The sequence below is a fragment of the Hylaeus volcanicus genome, chromosome 3, assembly GCF_026283585.1.
Source record: "Hylaeus volcanicus isolate JK05 chromosome 3, UHH_iyHylVolc1.0_haploid, whole genome shotgun sequence".
NCBI classification, from domain to species: Eukaryota; Metazoa; Arthropoda; class Insecta; order Hymenoptera; family Colletidae; genus Hylaeus; species Hylaeus volcanicus.
Window position 1 is genome coordinate 24,031,269 of NC_071978.1, and position 19,639 is coordinate 24,050,907.

The following is a 19,639-nucleotide window of genomic DNA, read 5'->3' on the forward strand; positions in this document are numbered from 1 at the left end:
CGTTTGTTTGCACGAGCATGTGAAACGCTCTCGCGAGACGAACTTTTAGCTGCCTTTAGATTACGATATCAACGAAGGAAACGAGTTTCTAAAAGCTCTCGAAACTCCATTCGAAAGAAATTGTTGGCGTTTGAAAGGGAGTGTGTGGCGGATTTATCTCGAATTTAAATTAGTTTGCGTCGCTACGCGACATTTGAAAGCTACGCGCACAACGGATCCTCGATTCTTTTACTCGGCGCGTCTTGAATTATTTCTTGGCAAATTTCTAGAGGGAGAATCGTTCGTAGAATCGAGCACTTGTAGAGCGTAGACGCGGTTTAATGACACTATTGAGCTTCGAACAAGTGCAAAGAACTCGCTTTTTCCTCCCCGATTGAAGCTCGTTTCCTTCGGCAGCGAAAGATGCCCTATATTTCTGGAACGATGCATCCAGGTTCAATTAACTAACGTAAATGTCACTCTTAAACGATTAAGCGCGACGTGTAATTGCGCCCCTTTGTAATATCGAAAAGAAGCGGCGTGCCGGTTAATTGAAAGCTCCAGTGTTTTCAACGTTCGGAATATAAAATGTAAAAAGCGGCGCGCGCGAATTTAATCTGATAAATGTGCATTATCAGTTCCCACCTATGGGGATTCTTTATTCGTAAACGGTACCCGAACGTTGAGTTGTGGAGATACATTCAATTTCGCGTGCCTTCAAATATATTTGATAAAAATCAACCCCTACTGTGTACTCGGAAATTAATAAATATTATTTTCATTCGATATGGATGAACGACCAGAATTGAAAATTGCCCTTTGTTGCTTCGATTAGATCGATTTTAACCATCTACGCCGAGAAGATACTTTTTAACACGTTGATTGCCAAACGAATATTCTTGAAAATTTCTGCTAAGATTAAATATTATTTAGACTATCGGAGTCTAGTTAATGAAACATTTATCGTGGTATTTAGTTTTGTAACCACATCAAAATTCATGAATTTCATTTAAATTCATCTCCTGTGATGTCTACAAAACACTGTCACCCATATATGGGTGACATGGCGATCGAAGTGTTGATCAGTTCAGGGAGTAGTTAGTGGTACAGTTTTGACTATTTCAAAAAAGAAATTTCTCTGCGCGTTGCTGTAACTGGTCGCATGTTCGAGTTTCGTACAATCTTTGAATTCTGTAGTTTCTGTATGAATGGATCCGTGGAAAGGATGTTCCTTTTGTCAATCGTGTCGACGAAAAATGGCACACGATCGCGTTTCTCGAAAACCCTTTTGTCTCGAGTTGGACGAATATTTTGGGCAGTCGTTTAAAGTTGCACTTTGGAGGAAATGTTCAAAGTGGGCTTCTGGAGCAAGGAGACATGCATCAGTGTCGTTCCATTGATTTGCTGAACACGTTCGGGAAAATAGAACCAATACTATCATTCTCGTCGTTATTCGGTATGCCAAGTGTTGAAATTTGTTCATAGGTGTGAATAAAGGCACAGAATTAATTTCTACGGTTAATATAGTAATGTTATTATTTTCTTGCGTATCTGTACACGTATCTTTTGGTTTAGGATGGATTTACTGTATCAGCTTGTATTTACTATATTAACTTGTATCATAAATGCATAAAATTCGCGTTGTAGTTGTGACGAAGTAGGTATAGTTTCGATACGATCGCTTTCAGAAACTTCGTTTGAAGTCGTAGGCGTAAGCTGCAACTAATTTTTGGGATAACTTATCGCAAGATTAATCAAAATATGGCACGAAGTAAAAAAAAATATTAAAAATGCATGATTAGGGCTAATAACAGATATGCCTAACCGCGTAGAACCTTGGCGAGCCCTTTAATGGCCGCGTGACACAAATTAATAACAAAATTTAACGATACATCGCGTGTCACATCGATTAAGGAATATCGAAAATAATAAGCATTGTTCTTGATGCTTTATACAATAAAAAATACGACAGTTACGAAGCTTTCGGTAAGATATTAATTTTATGAATGATACCCAAGCCTTTTATATCTCACTTTCATAAAATCCTTTCAATTGAATTTTGAGCTCTGAAAAACCAGTGAAAAAAATTAGCAAACACATCGCTTTTTTATTTTTAGTGATGTTATTCTGTTGGGAGATCTGTGCGTCTATTCAAAAATATTTTCAATTCGTATTTGCTTTTAAAGGCTTTCATGCTTTTTTAAATTTCATACATAAAATGAATTTTATTTAGAATTGGGCCACCTGCCAATCAAATTTTCTCATGTGTCACCTTGGACACTCGTTCCTCAGGTTCGCCATTTCTGCCACCGAAAGCTTAATTAAAACTAAATGCAGGCGCACAAAGCATTAATGAGATCGTTATAATGTGTATTGTTCGTGAAAAAATCGCATTAATTTTCTGTTGCTTTTCACGGTACTTGAATTTTCAGCAAAGACACCTTCAAAGTTGTAGCGACCACACGCGTTTATAACTGCACGTGAAATGACGATTTCTTAAAGGATCTCAGAAGTGTGTCTAGAAAAATATCGATGACTTTCGTGCTTCGAAAGTAGACGAGGATACGTAAAATAATAATCCATTGTCAACCGACGCCTTTTATTCTTCGCAAAGTTCGACAGCCAATTTCTCATACCTACTGCAAGAAGCTATACAGAATGAGGTTCGCTTACCTGAATGAGGTTCGCAATGTGAGGGAAATACGTCTGCTCGCCCATAAATTGCATTTTCATGTAGCGCTATTAGTCGCTACTTTGCGCGATGTCGAATAACAGAGAAATAACAGAAATAATAGTTTTCAAAAATTCTGATCGCCGAAACCGAACGTCATCCTCTTCAAAGCCACAGAATTAATTTCTGCGGCTAATACAATTACCCTAACATACAAATTTCAATAAATTCTTAACGACTGAGTCACTTTCAGTTTGAAGTGCATAGGTCGAATTAACATTCACGTTAATTTTAACGTCGATCTAACGTTACGTTCCCCAACGTAGAAGTCGAAACTAACATACACCATCGCTCATAAATATATGGACATACGTGGACGCTTACTACTTTCGATGAATAATTACTGTACACCGTGAATTCTATATTGTACGTGTATTTAACAACATTTAATAATATTAAATTTTATAGTGAAACTATGGGATCGTTTAGATAGAAAAGTTCAGAAAGAATGTTCGATATATCAAACACATTTATCGCGAAATATTACAAAATAAATAACAAAGAAATTAATGGTATCCAAGTTTGGTAAAAGAAATTTTAACATTATCTAGTTATCCCTATAGTTTTCATCATTACTAATGTGATATTAGAAAAAGACTATTAATAAAATATATTCGCTAATACAGCATAAAAATATCGAAAGATAAATGATATAATTGATATTAATAGATATGCAACTTTCGTTAGATCCATCTATCTCGCGGTTTAATTAGATCTGGGGAGCGGTTGACACTAGCATTAGCACTGGCACTGGCATAGGTGATGCAGTTGAGATTGGAGGAGTGAGAATTATTTTCTTAAAAAATTTAGGAAGGAAGTACACCCCCGCTTAGAAGCATATGGACACTTACTTAATAGAAATAAATACACTTACTTAATAGAAACAAATACACTTACTTAATAGAAATAAATATCTAATGAAAGTTATTTATTTCTATTAAGTAAGTGTCCCTATGCTTCTAAGCGGGGGTGTACTTCCTCCACGGCAAATTTTTTAAGAAAATAATTCTCACTCCTCCAATCTCGACTGCATCATCTATGCCAGTGCCAGTGCTAATGCTAGTGTCAACCACTCCCCAGATCTAATTAAACCGCGAGGTAGAAAGGGCCAAAGGACTATTGAGCTTTCGCTCGAAATAAAGCTTAAAATTTTCCACCTTCGGTCCACCACCACTCCCCCCCCCCTGCCCGCCCCCCGCCCCAAGGGCCAGGGGCTGAAGTTCGGCGTTCTAGGGGGTAATTTTCACGGGAAACGAACGCATTCTTCCGCCGTCGCGAAGTTGCTTCAATTCCGTGGTAACGTCGCTGAAAGTGTGTAATTGCTTTCTCTCTTCTTTTTTTTTTTCCCCTCCTAATTATCTTCGCACATGACTCGAGGAGGGGCGGGGGATAGCTGTTATACGCCCCCAGAAGGGGATGAAGACTCCGCGGAGCATAATGTACAATGACTGCACTGCGAGTGCTACGGTACTAAGCATTGCGGTTTAAGCTGCACGACCCGATGTATGTACCGTGATTCGAAGTGCGCTTCGCTGGGACCGAGTAGTTGTGCTAAATGGTTCGCAAACTAATGTTCAAAATTCGGGCAATGTCGCGAGGATAGTGGAAGTGCGAGGTCGTAAGGGGAACGACGGGATCGGTGTGGCGGTGGTGTTGGCGAGAAACGAGAAAATAGAGGAGCGAGATAGAAGGGTGGGGAGGGGGAGGGGAAGGGGAGGGCTTGGAAAAGGGGTGGTAACCGATGTCTGCGAAGTCCTCCTTAGTTAAAACTTTTAAAGATTGAATTAAATAAAACTGGTGCGGTGTTTCCGTTATCCGCCGGTTTTTCTTCCTTTCCGTTCCCCCGTGTATAGCGTCGGAGTAAAACGACTTCGGAAATAATTAGCTGGGGGAATTTCGACAACTCGCGAGACTTTCAGATCGACGCAGAGGGTAGAGGGGGGTTGCGTAGAGATGGATACGCGTCTAGGACGTTTTTGTTTAACAGGTCCCGCGCCAAGTGCAGCATTTATGGTACATATCCGATCATTTTTATTATCGACTAGCTGTGCTCCGCGGTTTCACCCGCGTGGAATACTATTCTTATTCTATACGACCCGTTTTCACCCCTTCAGGGGTTGACTTTTTCAAAATGCCGAAATAGGTGTTTGATGAATTGTATCAAAGAGCATTAAGATCAAGTTTCAAGCAAATCCGATCGCACATAAGATATTCCCCATACGAACGTTGCAACCCCTTTTTGTTCCCTTAGGGGTTGAATTTCGAAATATCTTTTATTATTCCTTGAATACGTCATAAAGGAAACCTCTGCGCAAAATTTCAGCTTTCTAGGTTCATTCTTATATACATTCTTGTATACAGATGTAAAACGTTTTCGACTTCGGTTTGGGTTTTAACCCTCACGATCCTAGTTGCGCATACATGCCGCTCCGAATGGAAAACATCAAATGGTTTAAACACGTTTAAACGAAAAGTTTGGGAAAAACAGGTTGGCAGGGAACGTGTTAATTGCGATAAAATATTTTGGAATTTCCATCCGAACGTATGCGTTCTTCTTCGAACGCCGTTACGTGCCCTGTTGAACGCCTATTGGATTTTATATAGTTGTAACGGGAAATGGGAACAAGGCTCAGTTTATTTTTCTATGCATAGCAAATCTCATTTCCTTCGTGTGTGTATATGCGAAACAGATATCTTATCCCCCTATCCGTGCAATCAAAACAGAGGATTCCTAGATATTTCTCAATAAGGAACTGCAATACCCGAGGTCTTTCGATTTACTATTGCTCTACGGTTAATTCGCGAAATAAACCCCATTCGCGGTTTCGGTCATGGAGCTTTCATCATCGATGTAAAACGCTTTCGACCTCAGTTCGAATCTTAAATAGAAGTTCTATTTAAAAAAAAAACGTTGCACTCGATCGACGCTTAAAATATTCAAATTGGAAGAACTGCAGTTACTTCTTTTACAAAGCAAATGTCGGAATACATTTAAGATCTTGACGGTAATAAAAATAACCATTAATTATATTAGGTGTAGAAATTAATTCTGTACTTAAACTGTGGCAAACTTATTATTTATTAAAAAGAAAACTGTACCACTTATTATCTTCTTCCAATCATACAAGAGAGCTATAGTTATAAAGTGACCAACAAATATTTCTGTTTAAACTAATAGAGCTGCAAATAATTAAATGTGAAGATAGAGAATTAATTTCTACACCCAATAAGTGCCAAGTACCATTGTTAAACCAGTGTTAAATTTCGTGTATAGGATACGATGTAATGGCCATCAAATTGAGACTTACGTTATCTACCTAAATAAATTCATTTTAGAGACATTGGAAATATTTTTATACAAACTACTGGTATAAACGATTGAATGTAAAGGCACAGAATTAATTTCTACACTTAGCGTCCACAAGGAAAAATTCACAAGTATAGTGAATTTTTGTTCAAACTCGTTCAATTCGAATCCAAAACAAAGCTATAATACGCCACACTATCTCACACCTGCAATTTCAATAATAATTTTTATTATTGATTAAAATCGTCTACTTCGTCTCGTCATCCCCGTACCATACATCAACTGTGTCGGTAGCCACGTGTCTGCGAAATTCTGAAGAATCTTTTTTGGATTTCCCGCTGTCTGCTTATATTTTGCCCAGTAACGCGGAAACTTCGGTCGGTCAAGTAATTCGTTATAAAGATCGAACTGGACAAAACGTCGGCAGCGAAAGTTTCCAACTTTCAAATTCCGTCCTAATACCTCGTAGTTTACCGCGGTTACCCTTAATGTATCGTGATTTACGCTTGCATCCCTTTTTTTTCACAACCTGCCGCCAGCTAGGTAATTACTTTCGAATTTAAGCCGGTTTTCTTTACGACGAACGCTGTAAATCAGGCTTAGTTTATTAACAATGCACCGTGTTACTTCAATCCCCTCGAACAAAAGAAAGGGCGAAGAAGATAATTACGGTTCAGTCACTCTGGAATGAAACCCGCGGAATAAAACCACGTGAAAAAATATACTCTTCGCTGAATCGTTACAAAGAATGGATTAACACGTTGCTAACCCAGAAATTAGCGACAGAACACTTTATCAAGGAAATAAATGAATTAATTCCAAAGTATAGTCCATAATGAAAAAAAAATCTGAATAGTGTTCGTGCATTTGACGAAGATAAGAAATTAAATACTATAACAGATGTTAAATTATGCAATCTGCAATAGTCTCGAGTCAAATTTTAACTTTGTAGACATTTTCACGAGTTTGGAAGCGAACGTGTTAAATATTCCTTTGCGCGAATAATTTGTAATAGGTTTTCGGCTGGTATAAAAAATCAATTTTTAACAGACAAAGAGTTTTCCAAAAGGAGCTTTAGGATTACGTTTTTCGACAATGAAACACTGCTCGTTAGCCGTGTTGTTATAGATATATAAACGACATCGTGCATCACTTTTAATTGTGATCGTGTGTACTTTCATTGAAAATTAGATATAATCCGTACCATTTGTGTTTCACTGAAAACAAAATCGGAAAGCCTCTCTGAAAAATCTTTTAAATAAATTTTTACATTCGTCAAAGGCGCGAAAAATGATTCGTCGACGATAACTGCGATACATTTTACAAGTGATTCGCGAGGATTAAATAGCAGACAGCTTGATAAAAATATTTTCTATAATCAAATTTAAAGCGACTGGACCATTAGAAACTAAATGTAGCACGGGAATTGAACAAGGACGCGATTGTCGTGATATTGCATTTTCGCGTGGAATAGACATTTTAGAGTGGAAAATTCCTGGCCATTTGAGAAAGAGAAAGTAGGACGATTACGTAAAAGCTTGAAAAAATCATCCCCTGAAATAAAAGGATGAACCGCTTTTTTTTTTCGCTCGAAAATTGGCCGTTTTACGCGCACGAGTGTTCCCCAATTAAGAGGTATTTTAATTTCATCGAGTATTACGATGTTACCAAATTGTGTAACGACGCAGCGATAAAAAAGGATTTTTGTAAACGATCGGAAAAGATTTCCTATGGCTAACGTACACAGGGTGGACTGAAAATTATCGAATGGGGGAGGTGCATTCACGCAAACATCGCTGGAAGCGATAGAATAAATTTTTACCGTAAAAAGTTTCATTGTCGAACATGGAGTATAACAGATCAGCATTATGATCTCTTGAAACCGCGATCAGTTTTGGAACGGACTCGAATCAAATTCATTTTAAATAAAAAAAAACATTAAACGTTCGGAATAACATTTTTATCTTTCGTTTCCCGAAACGCTATTCAAAAACATTTTATTTTAGATAATAAACTTACTCCATTCCATATTTATTCGTCATTTGCAAATAGGGAATTAATGTATTCGAACGAAACATATGAAATTTTCATTTGATTTTCGCGGAATACGACATCGAAGCTTCCATCGAAACCTGTTGGATATCCTGTATATTTGCAATTTATATAAATCATTTTTACATCGCGTATTTGAAGTTATAAATTCGCATGATGGACGATCGGCAGGCAAACAAATTAATGGGAGTATATTTGATATACTAATTTCTCTTTTAAAAGAAAAAAAAGTAGTTCGTTATTTCACTCGGTATGTCGTTATTTAAAGTTGGACAATTATATTTATGAAACAAAATAGCGTGATTGTGTTTAGAAAATGAAACAAACGTGAAATGAGATAATACAGTAATTTAAATATTTTAAATACAATTTCAAATGATTATTTCAAACGTTTCCAAGTCTGCGGGTCGTTCGTACTACGAATTTTTATCGAAATTTCGTACGAGAAATATTCCATCGTCCGAATACATTCCGATTCGTAGAATCAGTTCTTTCTTCTGTCGCGTTTTTCACCCCATCCAGTATACGGCCGCCTTAGGAATCCTTTTCTGATCATTTACAAATCCTTTTTATCGCTGCATCGTTATGCAACTTGGAATCCTTTGTGAAGTCTCAGTTCCGAGCCGATGAACGCAATGAAATAAAGTATTACGTTCGAAAATCGTCGTTTTCGGTGCTCGTTCAATTTTATTTCCAATGTACCCATTTTCGAAGCCTTCCCGATTCGCTTTTGTATTCCTTTCGATAAATTTTCAAATCTGCGCGCGGGTTACAAATGAAGAATTGTTCGTATGCCACTCTTTCGATATCACGACACTTTCGTCATGTTTGTCGTGGTATGCCTACAAAATATTGGCTTCCCGTCATTGTACTGTTGGCGAATTTCATTTATAACAGTGCGAAGTTATGCAATTTGACTGTATCGCGTGATGTACCAGACTTACGTTTGCTCGTTCTTTATATTCATTCGATTCTTGCTTTACGTACCGTGGAAAATGACCGCATTGTTAATATTATTATAGGTACCATTATTTATAGGTTTGTTGGTTTAGGTTACTGTTTCTCAAGGGGGAGGATTTACACCTTGAAGTGGGTGATTATTTGACTGATTTTAGGGGGTTAATGGTCACTTTGCGCGGGATTAATTGAGAGTATATTATTAACCCTTTCCACTCGAGAGGTGACTCTCAGTCGCCACTAGAGGTTTTCTTTAGGTTCAATTTCGTTGGAACTCGAAGTGCCAAAAAAATGATTGTCGTTGAGGCAAAGGTGGCCTGATTCTCAAATCTCAAATTAGAGATCACATTTTCGAAGTCAATATAATCTTAGCATTCGTGGCAATAGAATGCTAAGAAAGCATCTCGAGTTGCTGGTAGATACCAAAAAAAAAGGCCTCGAGTGCAAAGGGTTAAAAATTCGACGTAGGACAACGTCTGCCATTGTGTCAGAATAACAGGTAAATCATAGATTCTTTCATAAAATTTTTGCGACAAGATTTACCGCGTTGGCGGTATTAGATAGAGGAGCGAATGATAAACGTCCGAAATCGGAGAAGGACCGTCGAATGCAATTACAGGTGACGCAAAAATGAAAATGGATCGCGAAGGTACAATACAATAAGAAGAAAAAGAATATATAAAAATGGTTACTATCCAGAGTAAACCCACCGACTGTCACGTTCAAGCGTGGATATACAGAGTGTTTCGTAAAATATGAGCGCAACTTCGAGAGTACATTCTACGCAGAAAAATAAATAATAGAACAAAGTTCGCGTGCATGTGCATCCGACGTATCCGACTTTGTTTTTCGCGTTACAGCTGTTTTGCGTCGCGGTACGTGTGCTTCGGCTATCTTCGCGGAAAAAACTGTTAGAAATGCTCGATGCGGGCTGCTGTTTCCTAGCGAGTGGACTACAATGATTCACGGAACGCCCGTAAAATTGTCGGCGTACGGCCGAGCCGAATTAGACACGACGTTTCGTATCGCATTGTAAGTGATACAAATACTATACTGCGTACATGAACATTCTAACGCGAATGGAATTAGCGATACCGTCGTTGGTTCGGAAAATGGGTAAAAGTGCGAAATATAAAAGCGAAATTCGTATTCGCTACGCGTAACACGGAACATGTTTTAGAATAAAAGCGTTCGCGGGATTATATATCCATTAAAATTCTGACAGTTTTCCTTTCCTGGAACGTGTGTGAATCCGTATATTAATATTTTGCCTATTCGCGTTACGAAAGTTTTTAGATGGAAAATACCGACACGCTTTTCATTCCATTAATTCAGGAAATGTCGATTGCAGGTGTATAACTGGTATTTTTTTTTCCATTTTCAGAAAATGTATTATGAATTATCTTGAAGACATCAATGGATATTTTCGTACTCCGTCGGTCTTTATTATTGAATAATTATTCGTTCGAAAATTGAATATAACTTTTGTTTATGATTAGAATAAATCAATTCATGTAAGAAATAGCAAGGTTTAAACTTCGTCTTTTGAAATGATAAAATAGCTTGGGTACAAATAATCCTATCTAGGGACTATGAGAACGATACAAGTCTTTGTCAATCCTTATTATCGAATACTTATTCGTTCGAAAATTGAAAGTAATCGTTGCTCGTTATTAGAACAAATCAGTGCATAAAGCTAGATTTAAAGTTTGTCTTTTAAAACGGTGAAATACCTTGTGTACAAATAATTCTACCTAAAGACTAAAAGAACGATACAAGTTTTTGTCGATCTTTATTATCGAATATTTATTCGTTCGAAAATTGAAAGTAATCGTTGCTCGTTATTAGAACAAATCAATGCATAAAGTTAGATTTAAAGTTTGTCTTTTAAAACGGTGAAATACCTTGTGTGCGAATAATCCTACGTAAGGCCTCCTCCCCCCCAAAATAGTACAAATTCAAAATAGCAGCATAGAAAATGATCACTTTTTCTTTAAATCGATTATTAATTCGACGTTCGTCTAAATAGATCTTCCCTGCCATTTACGGTCGTCGCGTTCCACTTTCCCAATGGAGCGAAATACGACTTCGTGATGCAAACTTTTGATCCTTTCTCTTTCTTCCGCGGTGAAAATGAAGCTAAATCCGACTACTTCAACACCCATCCGACTGTCGTCGCTTCAGCTTCCCTGCAGTCGGTTCGCGAGCTTCGGTCGGCTTCTGTTCTCTTTGCCTCGTCTCAAACGACTTCCCACCGCGTTCTTCGGAAGATAAATCTACGGGAGGGAGGAAATACAAAAAAGAAAAAGGAAAGAAAAGAAAAAACGAGGTGCTAGCGCAATAATTACCGACGCCCGTCGAAGTATTGAATACTGGCCGATGCCGAAAGGTTGTAGGTGCAACCAATAACATCTACCGGGGAACGGTATCATCAGTCAATCTGCTGGCACGGCATGTTTATTACAGGCGCGAGTTACTGTCGGCGGAACAAATGCCCCTACCGAACGGAAAGCCACTCTACCCAAACCTGTCCATTATTTCTGTCGCTCACTTTCGTCACTTTTCCCATATAACATCCCTCGATGCGTCCAGCGCGATGAAAGGACTGCAGACGCAGAAAAGTGGAAGAGCGTTGGGAGAGGACTGCGATAAGACGGTACAATTATCTCTGAGTAAGAACGCACCTAACCCTTTTGAGTACGTGTAGGTGTATTTACATGTTCGTTCGTTTTTGTATAATTAGGATTGGACTACGAGAGACGTATTCGTCTATAGAAACTCAACATGTGTCGGAAGCTATTAAAAAAACGAAGTAAAGAGTAACAATACAGGGGAACGTACAATTTAATTATTCATTACTAGATTGCGAATTCTATGCATTTATGAGCTAACATGATAAATACATGCTAAACGTAACCGAGAGACGCGTGGACTCGTGCGAAACGAAGTATTAAATTATCGTATTAATTGATACGTTATATTCAACGTATTCTATGTATATTTTTAGTATGTTTTTTTAGTATGTGTCATTAGTTACCAATCGTGTCCTTCTTCTTCTTGTTTCTTTTAAAGTTACATCTTTTATTGCAAACGTCGTGTCACGCCCCGAATCTTTCATACACGTTACTAGTCTTGATAGATTCGTTGACAGCTTTCTCATATACACCGGAAAAGTTTCCCAACGCTGATAATGGGTACTGAATAAACAAGCGTTTTTAAATGGCCCTGTAGATAAGATCCCAGCGTCTTTCAATCCGAGAAACGAACAGACCAGGAATAAGCGCTGCGCGACTCATCCATTTATTATGACTGTCGATGCACTCATTATGCATAAATCACATTCGAAGTTTAATAAAACTTCTTCCAATAAATCGTGTCATTAGTCCAGAAATAAATGCAAAATCGACCTACTAATCCGATTAAGCAGATTCAGTAATCTCAGTTTGTGAATCAAAATAGTAACTAAAGGGTGGGAAGCAGCTATAAACTTCTTCCAACGTTTTTGTACTCCTAACCCACTGCCGAAATGGATTTTACGTATCGCTATGCACCCTTTACTCGAAATATCTTCGAAGATTCTTGAGACTGCGAAATATTTTCTTTGTGTATCGAGAATCCTGAGATACTTCAATATCGTTGGTTCCGGAAAACGGAACGTGGAAATTCGTTAAGAAATCTCGAGAATTCCCCCAGCAGGATCACTTGCTATGATCATTCCACGATTTTAGGGTAGCAGGTCCTTTTAATCTCTCTAGGCATGTTGGTACGTACATATGTGTACGTTTGCTTTTATATAAAAATGTATCGCTATTTACGATCACATCTTTTAGAATTAAAAAATATACGATAATAAAGTGAGACACCATGCATACTCTATGTACTCTATATTGTTCTCATACTTTAAATCAAATTAATTATGAAAGGGGTTTGCTGTAAGAAATTTAAAATTTAAAATTCATCCCTCGAGAGGTTAAGAAATGTATGTACTCTATATTGTTGTTGTACTTTAAATAAAATGAATTATAAAAGGGGTTCGCTGTAAGAAACTAAAAATTAAAAATTCATCCCTTAAGAGTTTAAGGAGTCCCCAAATAACTATACAGGTTTTTAGGAGATGAGTGATCCGCAATTCTCTTAATTTCTTACCCTGGTAGAAAGCGAAGTCAATTCGTCTATGAGAACGTGAAATATTTGGAGCTCATTTATAGCAGGTGGTTCGAGATACGGTTTATTATATCCTTCTCTGTTCCTGAATTTTATTGCACGTGTCTATATGAACTTTTCCCGTTGGTTTTGTGTCCCCAATTCACCGTCAAAGTGGCTCTCATACACACTCTGCGAAATATCTTCTAAAAGTTTCGAGATTGCAAAACATTTTAGTGGGCATGAGGTAAAGTAAACAAGAGAAATTGTCGAAAAAAGACCAACAATAAGTTCATTGCTCACCTCGTTTAAAATTTATTTTAACACTGAAAGTTGTACCAAGCTGTTCAATTAGACTCGTGTACCTTAGACCTCTTCTTAAAATTACTGAATGCAATTTTATTGATTGATTCACCCCCCAAAAAATATTCTAGTGTTAAATCAGGTGTTTCAAACATTGCCTTAGAAACTCAAAAATCGTGTTCTGCATCATATCAATCGTCATTATGGACACCCACGCATCTAACACCATCGATATCGCCGCCTGGATCTTAATCGTTGACGATTATTTCCTCGAGAACGGAGATTTAACGCTATTTTATTAATCGATTCGCTCCTCAAAGATCTAGGGGGCGGGGGGAGGGGGGGGGGGGGGGTTGTATTTCTTTCATATGGGCTTGTGGCGTCTCTAGTGTTAAATCTGACGTTCCAAACATTCCCTCATCCCCCAAACACGTCCTCCAAACGATACCAAAAATCATCTTCCCGGATATTAACCGTTAAAAATTATTTCCCGGAGAAACCAGAGCGGAAATTGATTAAAGAATCTCGATAATTCCGAAGAGAAATCGCCAAGTACGATCACCCCCCGCGAACATTGAATGAACGAAGTCAATAGCTCGCGTAGCAGGGGTGTCGCGCGATTCATCGCTCCCGTCGCGAAACATTCGAGGCTTATTTATGGCAGGTGGTTCGCGACACGGTTTATTGTACCCCGCGTTGTTCGAAATTTTATTCGCCGAGAGAGGTGGGTCGGTCGAATGCTTTGCCGGGGATTCGTCGGAGCCAGCAGAGTCTCGGCATTAACGGGCAAACAGTGACGGAGAAAAGGAGCGAAATCTGGAGAAAGCACGGGGCGGGAACACCCTCGGGCGCGTTCGTCATTATCATAATTTTTTCTCAATGTCGCCTAACGAAGGTGACACTGAATGCGTAGGAGTCGTGCGTCCGCGCATCGAGGCAAACAACGGAGCCCCGAACAGGTGGCGACGCGACGAGCGAAGGGGGTAAAAGGGGGCACCTGGTGTATCTCTCTGTGCGCGGCTCAGCCGCGGGGTGCAACTTAATGAGCTTCCTGTGTTGGTTCCGCTTGTAGCGCATAACTCTCGCCGTCTCTCACTCTTTCGTTTTCGTCCTTCGTATTTTCTGCCATCCCGAACCCCACCGGGTGCCTCTCTGGCTTTCCACCAGCGGGTCCGATCCTTTTCGAGACCCGACTGTCCTAAGCGGCCGCTTAGACTGGTACAACGCTACCGCGACGACAGCAATTCCAGCGTGTCTCTTCAAACACAATCGTGTCGGCATTTGAGCTAGCTATCACGTTTGTACCTCGAATTTTCCAAAGGGGATTCCCCCTCCCGTGCTAATTATTGGCGGATTCTGCCGTTGTAGGTACGACTTGCCTCGCGGTACATTACGCTCGTGCGGCGAAGGTATGCCGATAATTCGCTGCGCACTTGACATATTATTGTATCGGGACCCATAATGGTCTATTTCCATGTTGCCACGGTTGATGTTCGCGAAATCGATTCCCCCGCATTGCGCGCGAAGGTAAGACGGGATCGTTGTTTATTTTTGAAAGACGACACTCTTCGAGTGGGTTCTTTAACCCTTTCCTTTCTGCAGCATCTCGTTGCAGAATGTACGAATAGGGATCGCGTTATATTAAATAGTCTTACTTTGGAAACGTGTCTTTTTTGCTGTTAGTAGAGTTGATTATAAATTCTTATAGCTTTCTTGAAGCGTTGACACGACTGAAAACATAAAGGATCTTTCAAAAGAGGCTTCAGAATTTGGTTTTCTGATATATTCAATATATCCTATGATGTATTATATACATATTGTAATAAATATTGGAATATGTTCAATTGGTATATTTTAAGTGAAGTACGCATGATTGTAATCAAACATAATTGAAAGGGCATATTTTATTATCAAAAAGAAAACCCTGAAGCCTCTTTCAGGAAACCCTTTACTTCATACTCTTTCCACGTAACGCCCGCTCATATATTTTTCTCTAAATCTCTGAATATATACCATATTTTGGTTTGCTTTCTCGTGGAATTTCAATGGGAAAACTTCACGGAAACATGCATCTTTTTTAAATTTACTAGACTTACGATGTCCCTTCATAGGAGACATCCTTTGACTGCGGTACAATTTTTGCTGAAAATCCTGAGATTCGTAAAGGTGTAAATTAAAAAAAAAATATATCAACTTACAGGATATAACAAAACGAACCTTTTTTAATATGTACAATTTATTCATACGACGTTTAGTTTCATAGATAAAAAATTGAAAACATAGAAGACCTTTTTCCTGAAATTCAATTTATGCAACGAACTTCTAACTTTTCAATTTTTATTTTCGAAACGAAACATCGACTGATACGTATACATACTATATACTAATAACATATTCCAATACAGTTCTATACGAGCGCACAGTACATAACACCAAACCTTAATATTGGAATGCAACGATTGAAAAATACGATATATTAGGTTTCTCCTTTTATACTAACATTCCAAGTGGAAACAGAGCCTAGTAAGAAAAATTATACAAAGAAGACCAATACGAATGATCTGTACGTCAAATGATTCCATCAAAATAAAAACGAGCTGCATCGAGTAAAATAATTTTCCTTGAACGCTTTCAGTGCCGGGCGCACTCATGAAAGTAATTATTATTACTTACAGTATAAAATTTCGTTCTTATACAATTGGAAACTATATGATCTAACATTCACGAATCCTATGGAGACTCGTTTTCTTTAGCATCTGATCTTCAGAATTAATTTCTTAGTGCGTTAGTAAGAATTCCTGTCACCTGCACGTAGGTAACGTGGCGATCCAAGCGAGAACAGAATCTACAGCCCGTAGGTTACGGGCGGTTCAAATTTCCAGAACCACCCCGTATATGAATCCATCGGGTCTTATTACCGGGGGATCAGTGGAACGTACAGTAGGAGCGTACTCAACGCTTACATACTCGATGAAACCCTCGGCTCCGCTCACGGCGGGAGGGAGAAACAAGGATTTCACGGTCTTGCAAAGTGGCTGCGGTACCATGTGCCAGGTTATCGCCTCTAAGCCTCTTTACGGATCTATGTAACCTTTTTCTGACTAGTTTCGACGCTATTTGGGGGGGCTGACCTGCTTCCGCAGCCTCCGATTCTAATCGTCATCTCTGCTCGAGTTCTCGAGAGAATTAACATATCGTCCCTAGTGGCTGAGTTCGGTTTTTGGCCACGAAATATCAGCTGATGGCTATCCAGGTCGATTTGTACGTGTTGGGGAAGCTCGTTCCTAAATGTCTTTACGAGGGAAAACCAGAGGTGGATATTAAAGTTGTTAAAATATTTAAGTGATCGAAGGACTGCTAGATTGGACGATTTTGTGAGTAGTCGACTTATAGATAATATGAAACGATCTTATACATAGATTAACGTATGGAAGATTGTATTTTAAAACGGAGTCAAGCTTCACTTCAACCGATTTCATTATAAAGTCGCATTTTTATGGGGTTCCAAGAGGTTCGACACAGCAAAAACTTCTGGCTAGTTCAGGTTGTAGCATTTTACACTCCTTAAAGGAACGTATTAGGAAATCTATTCGTTATGGATTACTACCTATTCAGAAATCAATATTGCTACCAACCAGACTTCAACCAACCCCAAAACTTCGAATGAACCTCGTTTTCTTCTTCGGTTTCCTTCTTTCCTTCTTTCCTTCTTTCCTTCTTTCCTTCTTTCCTTCTTTCCTTCTTTCCTTCTTTCTGTATTCGAAGCCTAGGGTTTCGTTCAGTTTTGCTATCAACGACTCTAACGTAAGGTTCAACAATATCTAAGCAAAAATGGTCACTCCACAGTCGCCACGTGAAAAATCTAGTGGTGTCTGGAAGTCATCCTTCGATTGCAAATGTTTAATTAAAGTTTTCCGGGTTTCGATAAGTTACTGGCGGCGATTCATTGATTTCCCAAGTCTGACCAACATTGGTATAATGTAGCAAATTGTTGGTTATTGTGAACAGGCAGTTTGCGCATTGTTCTCTCGGAGGTGAACGACGCAACATGGCTATATCTATTACGGAGAACGGTCAACAATAACCGCAAGAATTCTCTTCCCGACATAATTTTCGTCAAGCTATTTCTGTAGACCAAACTCGCGGGCATTCTACGTAACACAGTACTCGGAAAATTATTGGCTAGCAAACATGTAGGTACATATACTAGATTGATACAATGCGTGCCGCTCTGTAACGCTAATTGATTGATTCCATTTACGAGTAATCATGTTTAGAGATATGCGATAATTTGATACGTTATATTAATTGGAGTGTGGCAGAAAACGGTGCGCGTTTCAGACACTTCCTGCTGTTTGGAAATTGTTTATCCAAGGGAAGATATCGTTGGAGAGTTCTTTTTAGAAGTACTCGCGAAAATTCATTGATAGTAACGAAACTAGAATTTCAATGTTACGATTTACTGAGTGTAGACTTTGGGCCGCATTTTCTGAGCGATAACACCACTAGGCATTTTTTAATCCAGAGACGCACTAGGTGATTGCCGAGGAATGAAACTGTTTTCAGAATTATTATAGACGATTAGCGGTCGTAATGGTTACAGTTCTGTTTCGGTGTAATTGTCGTTCACACAATAAATCAAGATTTTGATAAGAACAATGTTGTAATTTGTCTTCAATACCGATTCAAGTTATATTATTTCACCCAAAGTTCGGTCTCGTTAATGCACGTCGTCAAGAATTTTACTTAGACTCGATCGAATGCATTTTGGACAGGGAATGTTTCCCATTGATCTAACCGAATTCGCAGCGCAAGCAAATATTTTCTATCGCAACCGATCTTTTGGGAATGACACCCAAGCATCCCGCGGTGAGATAACTTCGGTCTCCGTGGAACTGGAGGATCTTCGAACTCTCGGGGAATTTGCAGCGCTATGCATGCACAGTAACCTAACCCAGTGTCATAATTGAATCTATGAGAAACACTGCGAATCTCGTGCGAGATTAGGAGTCCTGCGATGGTCTCGGTACATCTTGACCGCCCGCGTGCTTACACGGCCGTCATTAAACACCTCCACACGCAGCAGTTTCGAAACTGTTCTTCGCCAAACACGAGATCGCTCGTAAAATACAAATATACGAAGTTAAACGTACTCTACGCGGTGACGAACGTACGAGTCCGGCTTAAACTCTTCGGAAAGAATATTCTCGATTGGAGGATTCATATCAGAAGAATTCCTACAAGCTTCGTTATTAATCTTACTATTTGTTCATTTATTTATTGCATCTGGCTAGTCACGAAAAATCATGAAATTTATGTACGTCGTGAAAGTCGAGAATAACGTGTTGTTTTTTAAAATAGAAATAAGGAGACATCAGAGGTTAAAATCTGTGAAAATAAAATACAGTCAGTGTAATAAGTATTCGTACAGTAACCAATTTAAAATAAACGGTTCCTGTACGAGTACATATTACACTGACTGTATGTTTTTATCGAGGAAAGACCAGACATATTATAACCCAAAAGGAGCTTATCTTGAAAAGTTTATCTAAACTTTGATCTAAAAGTGCTACTACTTTCGACCTCCCCCTTTGATGTCTCCCTTTCAAAGAGCAAATAAAGTAATTTCGAACAATTTACGTCGATTCGCGTTATTTGACGAGAATATTCAAAGCACGCGCGAGAAAAGTCCAACAAGACGAATTAATCCCTCTATTTTAGCACACATTGCTGGAGTTAAAAAGAAATCCAGCTGCAAAGAGCGCGGCGAAGCTATCAACCTGCAATCACCATTTTAAAACCGTCTAGAGACCTAAAAGGAACAAGTTGAAAAATTATACAGAGAAAAATGGTACAATCAATGGAGAGAGGGAAAAGCCAGGCACCCAGCCGGATTGCGGGGCGAAGCAGTCAAAGTAAAAGCCACGAAAGAGTACACGAGAAACATGACTGGGAATCGAACGTGTATCGTGCGTCTCCATTGTTACACATTTTTATTGTTTTCGATGGGAAAGACACAATCGATGAGCTCTGGTAACTCGTTATTAACTTATTTAAGTTGACAGTGCTACTATAAACAACTAATAAAAGTGATCGCGATGTAAATAATCGTAACTGATGATAATTTTACAAAACAACATAGTTCTATGAACATCGCATAATTCTTA

General features: G+C 38.8%; 1 protein-coding gene across 1 annotated transcript in view; it reads left to right on the forward strand.

Moving 5' to 3' along the window:
• The window catches only part of LOC128873698 (lachesin-like), a 67,553-nt gene that overhangs the window by 771 nt on the left and 47,143 nt on the right, over window positions 1-19,639 (forward strand). The gene's annotated exons all lie outside the window — the stretch shown is intronic.